Source organism: Myxocyprinus asiaticus, chromosome 11 (assembly GCF_019703515.2).
Source record: "Myxocyprinus asiaticus isolate MX2 ecotype Aquarium Trade chromosome 11, UBuf_Myxa_2, whole genome shotgun sequence".
NCBI classification, from domain to species: Eukaryota; Metazoa; Chordata; class Actinopteri; order Cypriniformes; family Catostomidae; genus Myxocyprinus; species Myxocyprinus asiaticus.
In genome coordinates this window covers 26,135,001-26,147,132 of record NC_059354.1, presented here as the reverse complement: position 1 = coordinate 26,147,132, position 12,132 = coordinate 26,135,001, and the positions used below count along the sequence as shown (strand labels likewise).

The 12,132-nt window shown below is 41.3% G+C and overlaps 1 non-coding gene and 1 pseudogene across 1 annotated transcript; one reads left to right on the top strand and one right to left on the bottom strand.

The window, feature by feature from the left end:
- Positions 1 to 18: 18 nt before the first annotated feature.
- trnal-caa (transfer RNA leucine (anticodon CAA)) lies at positions 19 to 128 on the bottom strand. Its single transcript has 2 exons — positions 91 to 128; positions 19 to 64 (listed from the first exon to the last, which is right to left on the bottom strand). It is a non-coding gene; the product is annotated as a tRNA-Leu (tRNA).
- Positions 129 to 3,761: 3,633 nt separating this feature from the next.
- The window catches only part of LOC127448003 (dynein axonemal heavy chain 7-like), a 105,378-nt pseudogene continuing 97,007 nt past the window's right edge, over positions 3,762 to 12,132 (top strand).

Genomic DNA, 12,132 nt, shown 5'->3' with positions numbered 1-12,132 from the left:
TGATCAATCAAAAATTATTGTCAGAAGTGGGATTCGAACCCACGTCTCCATTCGGAGACCAGAAACCCCGTTATACTGGAAGGTTTACACCTTGAGTCTGGCGCCTTAGACCGCTCGGCCATCCTGACATGCGTCATAAAGTGAACAAAAGCCTTTATGACTTCTCACTTGATTCCACTCCGAAAAAAAAATCAACGATAGTTAATCAAGAAAGTGTTGTTTATATGATTACTATTTTATTTCCTTGCGTGTGGTTAGCTTGGATCGCACTTAATGTTATTTTCTAAATGCATTCTGAATCCATCACCACACCTTCGAGACTTAACATTAAAACAACTACTTTTACAACTACACACATTTCGGGAACGTAATATTAATGATGTCTACAAGCAGACTTGAATCTCACAAGCGACTCGAACGCTAACGTTAGCATCAGGCTATATGTTTGTATTGAAAACTTTACTTACAGAACCGCAGAGACAGCGCAGTCAATGAAAACTTGTCATCACAAAACAGTAAAACAATAACTCATGAACGAAGAGCGTAATTCATGCGTTTGTTTGTAGAGGTAAGGCTTGCAAAGATCTGTCTGTGAGTGTCTTTATTGACAGCTTATGAGCCTTGATGAAAAAAAAAAAAATAATTAATTGGTCATAATCTGTCTGTGAGTGTCTTTATTGATATCTTATGAGCATTAATGAAAAAAAGTATTAACTTGGTCATAAAGAAATTACAATGGCTGGACACACTGCAATAAATTCAGCTTTTATGTCTTTCTTGCAGAAACATTTGGAATTATATGTTCAGTAAAACTGATCAGATTAAATGCGTAACAATACATCTTTGCAACAAAATGTTAAAACTTTTTGGTTGAATTAACTTTCAACAAATGTATTACTCGGTAGGCGATGTAAAGCCACCAGTGAAATCGGTATACCTTGACCGAAATTTCGAAACACTGCCCCCGGTGGCCAAAGCAGTAAGTGTTGTAGGGCATATGGGCACTTGTGAGCTCCATTTATGTCCAGGAGAGGTCGCCAAAAGCTAGTTGTGAAACAAGTTGTTTTCATCTTTACAGGACATTATACAATGAAGAGAAAAGCATATATTTACAGATTCTATCCCCAACCCAGAGGCAAAAAAAAAACATATATGCAAGGTATGCAATGCATGGGGGCTCCAGTGGCTCACAAAAGTGGTGCAATCGGCCCCTCCAACATCAACCACCACCCCTGCTCAACACTTATAATGGATGACACTCCCCCTCTCGCTTGACAGATACATGGGGCACAAAATTTAGTTTTGCATACCCAATCAGAAATGTGTAGTTGTGCCCCAACCCCAACCTTACCTTAACCATTCCTGTTACCTTAACCAAAAAAGTAATGTTAGAGGGAAAAGTGAAACCTACAAATCATGCTTGTTTTTGATTTTTCAAATGTGGTTACTACCCTGCTTTGAACCCTAGTCTCCCACACCATTGATATAATGCACTGCCAATCGTGCCAGGTGGAAAGCGAACACACTGGAACCACTACAAACATGTCTGATAAGAATGCTGCATGTCAGCGTGTCGGTTTACAGTCACCGATCCTAGGGTACCGAAACTATCGGAAACATCATGCCGACTTCACGTGTGATCATGTATGCTATAGTTGTACAACTCCTCCATCAAGTGGCAGGACTAGGATAGAGCTGTGAGTTGCAATTACCATCAGAGAAAAAAAAAAAAAAAAAAGCAGAAACTGTCTCTTTAGAAGTACAGCAGCTTTTCACTGGAGCAGTACACTCAAGGTGCCATCTTTATACCATACAGTACTAATAATTATACTTTAGGCACAGATAAGGGACGCATACAATCCAATTGACATGTAAAGGACAGTGGGTGTACCTCTGAGGGTACTGCTCCAGTGACAAGCTGCTGTACCCATAAAGATGCCATTTTTGCACTTTTTATTTTTTATAATACTGCATGAAAAACTCGGATGGAGCACCATACCTGAAAAAGGAAAATTTAGGCTGATAGGAAATTTCAAACCCCTCTCCCTAACAGAAAGTCTCAAATTGTCATAATTTAAATGACTGCCCTTTTAAAGTCTAAACATAAGTCATGTTGGAAGTCATTGGAATGGTTTTCCAATTGCCAATAAACAAGAATTTTACATTGGAATATGTTGTTAGTTTCTTTTCTCCATCCAGCAAGTGCTTTATAAACAAGGAAAAGTTCTTACGTTTCCGAAACACTCTTCCCCAGCTTTTCACAGAAACAGATTCCCTTCTCAAATTCCTTTCTTGAAGCACATATTTCCGGTGAGGAAATAAAAATAAAATGATTAACCCTGTGTCCTGTCCTTCTGCATGCCACAATATATACTGTTACAATCAAACAAAAACTTATGTAACTGCAGCCATTCCACAATATTCGTAATACATTGATGCATTTGCATGTACAATCAATATCCAGAGTGAAACAAATAGCAGCAAGTAAAATACAAAAATAAAAATGTCCACATTACCATCATTCTGTCTACTAAACCTGTCTGTCCCATCAGTCTTACTGAGACTCTTCTGTATTTACATTTATGCATTTGGCAGACACTTTTATCCAAAGCAACTTACAGTGCCCTTATTACAGGAACAATCCCCCTGGAGCAACCTGGAGTCAAGTGCCTTGCTCAAGGACACAATGGTGGCAGCTATGGGGTTTGAACTAACTACCTTCTGCTTCCCAGTTCAGTGCTTTAGTCCACTACACCAACACCACAGCTTTAGTGTAATTAAACTCTACAGGCAAACATATTTTAAACTTTCATGACATTTGCAGTTTTTTTTCTTTTACTGAAAATGTCATTACACTGGAGTGACATTCTTGAGACAATGTGAAAAGACGTTCTCACATCAGAATAGGTGAATGATGTCTTTAGCCTCATTTGAATTAAATTATAATGCAGTATGAGACATATCAGATCTGTTACTACATCATCAATTGGTCACTCTCAGGGTCACTCTCAGGGTTAAGTCTCTTACCACAGGTATAGTGTCATGCAGTGGCACAGTCTTTTTGGGGAAAGACTTGTTTTGAAAGGAAGTTTTCATTCAAGAAAAGACCATAGCCATTTAATACTTACTGACTAAAAAAAAAAAAAAAGAAAAAAAAAAAGAAAAAAGACTGAGTAGACCACAACATATAATTAGCTAAAAGTCAAAGTCAAACATACACATAAACACTGTGACATGCAGTGTGTGATGGCCCCAGAGAGATGGGTTTCCTCTGGAGAGATGCTCATCATGCACTGATGAAAGAGCAACAGGGGTCTGATGTCACTGCACTGTAATGTAGACTCTGATTGATGGCACTCATCCACAGTTAGGGGTTAATGAAGCTCTGTATGGCTCTTTGCTTTTGGCCCCATCATCCATTTCATTTCAAACATTTTGTAGTTGTCAATTCTGCCTTTCTTTCTCCTCACTCTTTGTTTTTCTCACCATCCTCAGGAGGGTTTTTGTCATCCTTGTCCTTCATATGATTTTTTTTTTTTTTTATTAAAACATTTTCTGTTATTGTTATTACTCAGCGACTTTCACAGGTCAATAAGAATGGCATATTTGTGAGTTTTATTTGGGAAATTTTCCAAACTCTCTTCTCGCAGATGTTTCGACATCTGTAAGCTAAAGTGACTTATCTGCTGAGTTATCTTGAAAAGTCAAAACAACCAGTTTATTCAATGTGAAGATGGAAAAGTGCTCCTAAATTCCTGAATATGGAGCTTCTGGTGAGTGAAAAGTAAAGTAATTTTATTTAAGGAAAAAAAATTAACTTTCTCATAAAAGGCTTGTATAAGGATCACATCCACTCTGAATGTGCTAATTTATACTGTCAATTGAAGCTTAACAACTTCCTTACAATATTACTGGGACTGATCATCTTTCAAGGCTCTGTTGTCAGACCGAAGCCTCCCAAGAAACCAGACAACACAGTGGGTCTATTACCGCAGATACAACAGGTGAAGTCTGGTACTGATGCACCATATCACTGTTCATCAAGATCTGATTGTTGTCTGCTCAACAAACAAAAGCACTGATAGGTTATGACTTTCAGGTTCGGTTGAAACCTCTGCATGCGGGGACCAAAGACGGAGGGATTTCAGCAGGATCCTATAAGCATCATGGAAGTGTCCAGCCAAAAAGTAACCGCAAGCAGTTCTGAAGTAACGTTTGAAGGAAGTCACAAGAGCAGGATCTAGATGCAGCTTAAATTTAATAGAAAATAAATCAAATTACAAAAACAGGATAAACACTGGAACAAGGCAAGACTAGGAACTGGGAAACAAAACAAATGTTCATCCAAGATAGCAACCGGTACATGAACTGGAGAAAACAACAACTGACTAAGACTGAGCAGAAATCAGGGCATTATATACACAAGGGCTAACGAGGGAATGGAACACAGGTGAGAACAATTGGGAACAGCTGACAGAGATGAGGGCAGTGCATGTTGGGAAGTGTAGTCCAGGGAAAACAGAAGACAGAGGATAAACACAAGGCAACACAACAGTGGATCATGACAGAACCCCCCTCTAATGGGCGGCTTCTGATGCCCCAGTAAGGCTGGTAAGGGAGGCAGGGCCAAGCAGTCCAGGAAGGATCCGAGGGGTGATCCTGAAGCCAAGGAGGGGTTAGCTGATGATCAGGAGGCCTGGGAGGCGGCCACAGACTAGGGACTGGGTCATGAGGCCTGGGAGGTGGCCGCAGACTAGGGACTGGGTCAAGAGGCCTGGGAGGCAGCCGCAGACTAGGGACTGGTGCCGTGGAAGACTCTGAGGGCAGAGCCGTGGAAGACTCTGAGGGCGGAGCCGTGGAAGACTCTGAGGGCGGAGCCGTGGAAGACTCTGAGGGCCGAGCTGTGGGAGGCTCGAGGGGCGAAGCCGTGGAAGGCGGAACCGTGGGAGGCTCGAGGGGTGAAGCCATGGAGGGCAGAGCTGTGGGAGGCTTGAGGGGCAAAGCCGTGGAAGGCGGAGCTGTGGGAGGCTCGAGAGGCAAATCCGTGGAAGGCGGAGCCGTGGGAGGCTCAAGAGGTGAAGCCGTGGAAGGCAGAGCCACGGGAGGCTTGAGGGGTGAAGCCGTGGCAGGCAGAGCCATGGGAGGCTCGAGGCTAAGAGTCCTGGATGACTGGGAGATGACCTCCGTGGTCGTGAACACTGGCAGAGACTTGGGAACAACCTCTGTGGTCGTAAACATGGGCAGAGACTTGGGAATGACCTCTGTGGTCGTGAACACTGGCAGAGACTTGGGAACGACCTCCATGGTCATGAACACTGGCAGAGACTTGGGAACAACCTCCCTGGTCGTAAACATGGGCAGAGACTTGGGAACAACCTCTGTGGTCGTGAACATGGGCAGAGACTTGGGAACGACCTCTGTGGTTGTGAACACTGGCAGAGACTCTGAAATGACCTCTGTGGTTGTGAACATGGGCAGAGACTTGATAGCAGAAGTCCTTCTTTTCCTCCTCCGCTTCCGGGCGGCCGTGAACACCAACTCCGGGACAGACGAGGCTGGCAACGCTGGCTCTGGGATGGATGAGGCTGGCAATCCTGGCTCTGGGACGGACAAGGCTTCAAGCTCGTTGGCCGCGGCAGGCGTGGGCGTTGGCTCATTGGCCGTGGCAGATTTGTTGATGACTAATTGTACCTTTCACAGACATCACTAAAAAAACAATTTGATTTCAGGCAACGTAAACATGGCCCTGCTGCACCCTTCATAGAAGACAGCTCCCCATACATTTCTGGTTCATCTACTGCTGCAGAGAAGGACATTTTGGTAAGAGACGGTCTTTTAACTGAATGTGTTCCACTGTAATCCTTTACCTTTGCACTCAGTCTGAGCTTTTTTTAACTTATAGAGGTATTACTACTACATCCAGCATGGAATAGGCACAGAAGATGTGGCACTCATGGAGGACTCCTGGCTGGAGAATGTTCTTGCTTTAGTCCCAGAGAACCTGAAGAGTTTGAGCGGAACCATTCAAGCTCTCTCAGATGAGATAAGAAGGGACTACCTGCTCAGTGTCAAAAAAGCCATTGGTACAGCCTTATGTTTTTTTGATCTGGCTATTTGCAAAGTAGATACAGCACTTACATTATAATTTTTATTATACTGTACATTATACTGTTTGGGTGGTCTAAAGCATTGTTATCATGATAGCCAAAGACAAGTGAAAGAGTTATTTTAATAATTTTTTGCTGTTTACTCTGCTGAAACAAGTTATATCTTTTTGCTGTTTTTAAATAAGTTGTGCCCTCACAACTATGTTGATTTTTTATGGATAAAGAAAATTATTTTTGACTGAGTTTTTTTCTTCTTTTTTTTTTTCTTTTTTTGTTGAAATTGTTTTAATTACTACCCAGTCATGGAATATGCAGTTACAACATGGTGACAGATGGATAGAATCCAAATAATTATGATGGTTTTCATTTGAAAACCAAAAGTGCTGCAAATCTATTACCTTGGTAACAAGCGCAAACTGGTCCCTAGCAACACTAGCACCACTCGACTCCAGTCCTTCTACAACTGTGTAGCCATGCTCATGACTTCCCAGCTTCAATGTCTGGCACTGGAGTCTGTTAAGGACTACACATACCTCATTGCCCATCTCTGAATCTCTCTTTCATTTAGCAAATGGATAAAATAAGTTTACATTTCTCCAAACAACATTTCATGCTTGAAGTGTTCAGAGCCTATGAGCATCCTGGGTTTGCCCTAAGGCTGGTGCTGGATCAAAATACTATCAGATTTCAGAGACTTTGAAGTCACACTGCTAAATGTCTATGACACGATGCTGAAATCATTAGTCTGATTCCTCGTGTGGAGATGAAGCTGTACTTGAAATGGGTAAAAATCTATTTTTTATTTAATTTTTGTTACATGTGTGTTTGATAGCTGAAGTACTAAAGGGGTCATGTTATTAGTAATGCAACTTTAATTAATCTTTAGAGAACAAAGAGTTCAATGCACTTTGAAGACACACTGTAACTTTCAAAACTAAAAAATCAAACCAGTTCAAAAGACTGTTTACTTAAACCACCTATTTTTTTTCCCTGAAATATTCAGGTTTCTGACGTCAGAAACCTAAACTGTTATCATATGACCACCTACATTTACATATCAACAATAATTGAAGTATTCAGTGTTTAGAAGCTTGGCCCATCCAGTCATGGTGGAGTAATAATAAAGATGAAGTAGGTTAGATACTATTATTCCTAAACACCAGAAGAACTACAGTAACAAGGTAAAAGTTTCCCTATGTGTGTTTCCTGGCCATGTGTAGCACCCGCCTCTCTGCATATTCTTCAGAAGTATCCCAGCATTAGAAACGAGCAATAGAAGTTTGATTTTAACAAGGCCGCCAGTTGGGGTTCACATGACGCCATACGAGAGACAGACGTGTGAGACACGAGCTCTGCGAACTTTGCTAGTTTTTTAATTATTTTCATGTTGTGATCCAGTGAGATTCGATACACCCAATTACATACATGCTCTTTGAGGTAAATATGGCAAAGAAGTCAAAATTCTCAGACTCTGGAGACATTAAAAGACACTTACGTGTTCAAGCTGAGGCCTCTGACGGGACTGCAGACCGGAGACACGATTTGGACGGCATGTCGGGAGAAGATATTCAGCGTCAGTTGTCCAACATGTCGGTGATGCTGACGAAGGTTCTTGCTGACTTGGAGGATCTCGCTGTAATATGTCGATCAATTACGGCGATGGAAACAAAATTCTCAGAGTTGTTTACAAGAGTGACAGAAGTTGAAAACGAATCAATTATCTTGAGTCATCGGAAAGGGAATTAACCACTAATCCGCCCGTGTCCAAAACAGATTTGGAATTAATTTCGGAAAAACTGGAATATTTCGAAAATATGAGCCGGAGGAATAACATACGAATTGTTGGAATTCCTGAGCATGAAGAGGGCAGAGATATGGTGAAATTCCTGGACGAGTTTTTCCCGAGTCTGCTGGACATAACAGGCCACAAGCTGGAAATGGAGCGAGCTCACAGAGTCCCAGCTCGGAGATCTGCTGAGGGAGATAGGCCTCGATGCATTCTGGCCAAATTTCTGAAATCATCCGATAAAGATCTTGTGTTGCGCCAGGCGAGGAGCAAAGGGAAGCTTTCTTGGAAGAACCATAATATTTTCTTATTCCCGGACTTTGCGAATTCCACAAGAGAGAAACGCGATCGGTTCAAGGAATGCAAGAAACTCTTACATCAGAAAAAGATCTCGTTCGCTCTGATGTTCCCGGCCAAACTGAGAATAGAAACGAAGAATGGTTGCAAAGTATTTACATGTCCAAAACAGGCACTCTCCTTTATAAATACATTGGAGTAAGCCATTTGATATTTCTTATATTAGTGGACTGACTCGCGGTTTAGGAACTCTATTATCTGAGGAAGCTGGGTGCCATTTTTGTTTCTTTTTGCGTTGACTCCGCCTAGCGGCTGGAGTTTGTTTTATGGCATGACTCCAAGAAACTTTTTCATTGACGGAAGATCTTTTTCCCCCGGCCAGATCGAGAATGGACACTTTGGATGACCTCAAAATATCTATATGCTCACATAAAGGACGTCTTTGATAAAGTTGATGGGCTGAGTAAGTTATGTTTTTTTTTTTTCTTTTTTTTTTTTGTTTTGCGCGGCCTCCGAGTTAGTTTGGCTCTTGATCATCCGAGGAACTGGGATGCCAGTTTTGTTTTTCGCGCTGGCTCTGCCTAACGGCTGGAGCTTGTTTTGTGGAATTACGCTACTTCGGGACAGTTGTGGTTAAATATGTTTGTTTTTTGTGCTTATGCCTCCTAGTAGAATGATTACCTCATCTGCTGCACTCATAACAGCCGGCTCACTGAACAATTGTTTGTCTGTCCGAGGATACTGAACGGCTTTATATCAGCTGGAATTTATTTTGTGGAGGAACACACCTTCGAGACAGTTCTGTGAATGAATCTACATGTTTTTTCTGTTATTCTGCCTGTTGGCTGGGGTATGTTTTACAAAGTATTTTCTGTTATTGTAATTGTGCCTCACAAAATTTGTGCAGAAGTACCGGACTCGAGCAATCCGATGGCAAAGTTGTCGCAGGGATCCTTGCATGCCTACATGGACTCTTTGAGTTTAGAGGGATTGACACCGTTTGGCGCTGTCGTGTGCGGGGTTAATGCGCACGTTTTTCTTTTTTCTGTTTGTTTTGTTCCGGGGGAAGTTCGAGGTTTGATTGTTGCATTAATGGGGAATTGGGTCTGTATAATTTTGTTTTTGACACACTCATTTTTTTAAATTTTTATTATTATATCAATATTTCAAATGTTTATGTGAATGGGTTATCTCTCTCCACATGGAATGTGAATGGGTTGGGGCACCCCATAAAAAGAAGGAAGGTTATTTCTGTTCTTAAGCGCAAGAAATATGATATAGTGTTTCTTCAAGAAACGCATCTTTCCCCACAAGAAGCTGAAAAATTTGGGAAGATATGGGGTGGGCATGTTTTCTTTAGTGCTGGCTCAAGTAAGAGCAGGGGAGTCATTATATTGATAAATAAACATCTACAATTCAAATGTCTCAAACAGATTAAAGATAAATTAGGAAGAGTCATTGTTGTGTTAGGAGAAATTCAGGGGCAAAGGTTGATTATGGCTAATATTTACGCACCTAACGTTGATGATCAAGGCTTTTTTATAGATCTCAAAGGGATGTTGCAAGCTGCTGGCATCTCTCATGACATAATATTGGGAGGAGACTTTAATTTTTTGATGGACTCAGTCCTTGATCACAGTGAAGCAAAAGTGTGTAAACCCCCTAGAGCTACATTGACACTTCACAAGATCTGTAAAAATCTTGGTCTTGTAGATATCTGGTGACTTCTGAACCCATCTGGTAGGGATTATACATTTTTTTCATCAGTTCATAAGATTTACTCTAGAATAGATTTTTTTTTTTTTTATATCTAAGTCTCTCATTTCATCTGTTGTTGACCGCTCAATTGGAAATATCTTAGTCTCAGATCACGCCTTGGTGAGTTTAGAGATATTGCCACATACAGAGAAAAGGAAATCATATAATTGGCGCGTTAATGTATCCCTTTTGCAAAATCCTGATTTTCAACAAATGTTAAAGACTGAAATCAATGTTTATATGGAGACCAACTGGTCCTCAGTATCCTCTGTGGGTGTGGCTTGGGAGGCACTTAAGGTGGTTCTTAGGGGTCGGATCATACAGTATGCCTCATTTATCAAAAAATTCAAGGCATGAGAACTTGTGGAGTTGGAAGGAAATATTAAAAGTGCTGAGGCAGAGCTGAAGCGCCATATGTCATCTGATGGCCTCAGAGAATTGATCCGATTGAAATACAGGTATAATACTATTTTGTTGCAGAAAGTGGAGTTTTGGTTGTTCAGGGCAAGACAGTCATACTTTGTGTCAGAGGACAAAGCAGGGAAGCTTTTGGCTAGATATATAAAGCAAAGAGAGTCTTTTTCTACTGTTCCCTCAGTGAAATCTGATGGTGGTGAAATTTTTACCTCAGCCATTGATATTAATAATGCTTTTAAAGAATTCTATCTTGATCTCTATAGTTCCACGTCTTCATTTCCTGATGAAGATATTAGAAACTTTGTGGAACCATTAGAACTCCCTAAACTGACGAATGAGCAAAAAAACTCTCTTGATTCTGATATAACCCTGGAGGAACTTGAAGAGGTAATTAAGTCCCTACCTAATGGTAAGGCTCCGGGGCCAGATGGTTTTGCCGCTGAATTTTTTAGATCTTATGTTACAGAACTGGCTCCACTTTTGTTAGAAGTTTATACTGAATCATTAAAGAATGGAAAGCTTCCTCCAACCATGACACAATGCCCGGATCAGCCTGATTCTTAAAAAGGACAAAGATCCAAGCAAGTGTAAAAGTTACCATCCAATTTCCCTGATCCAGCTAAATGTAAAAATTCTGGCTAAAATTTTGGCTAACCGATTAAGTAAAGTTATGACATCTCTTATACATATAGATCAGGTGGGGTTTATTCGAGGCAGCAGCTCTTCTGATAACATCAGGCGTTTCATCAATATCATGTGGTCAGTGGCGAATGATCAGTCTCCGGTCGCTGCCATCTCACTTGACGCCAAAAAGGCGTTTGATATGGTAGAATGGGATTATCTTTTTAAGATTTTGGAAAAATAGGGGTTTGGGGATACTTGTATTGGATGGATTAAGTTACTTTATAGACACCCAGTAGCAGCAGTACAAACAAATGGATTAATTTCAGATTATTTTACTCTGGATAGGGGCACCTGGCAGGGTTGCCCTCTTTCCCCATTATTGTTCTGTCTTGCCCTGGAACCATTAGCAGCCGCGATAAGAAAGGAGGATGATTTTCCAGGGGTGGTGGCGGGAGGTGTGGCGCATAAGCTTCTGCTTTATGCAGATGATATTTTATTATTCGTCTCCGACCCCACTAGATCTTTGCCTTGCCTCCACAGAATTGTTAATTCCTTTTCCAAGTTCTCAGGATACAAAGTCAGCTGGTCTAAATCCGAAGCTTTGGCTTTGACAGCGTACTGTCCAGTAACAGCCTTCCAGCCAGGCGCCTTCCAGTGGCCCAAACAGGGCATTAAGTATTTGGGCATTTTATTCCCAACAAATTTGTCTGATTTAGTCAGAGTTAATTTTGACCCTTTAATAAAACGGTTTTCGAGCGATGTAGACAGGTGGGCTTCATTACATTTATCGATGATTGGGAAGGTTAATGTTATTAAAATGAACTGTATTCCAAAATTTAACTACTTGCTACAGTCTCTCCCGGTAGATGTCCCCTTCTTTTATTTCAAGCAATTTGATAGCATAGCGAAGTCTTTCATTTGGAGTGGTAAGCGACCCAGACTGCATTTCAATAAATTACATAGGCCGATTGACAAAGGTGGGCTAGGCCTACCCAAGATTTTGTTTTATTATTATGCATTCGGACTCAGACATTTGGCTCATTGGTCGCTTCCACCTGAAAGAGCCCCTCCCTGGTTCTGCATTGAACAAGAACTCCTTGCCCCTATTTTGCCATTGCACAGCCTTTCCATCAAACTAAATAG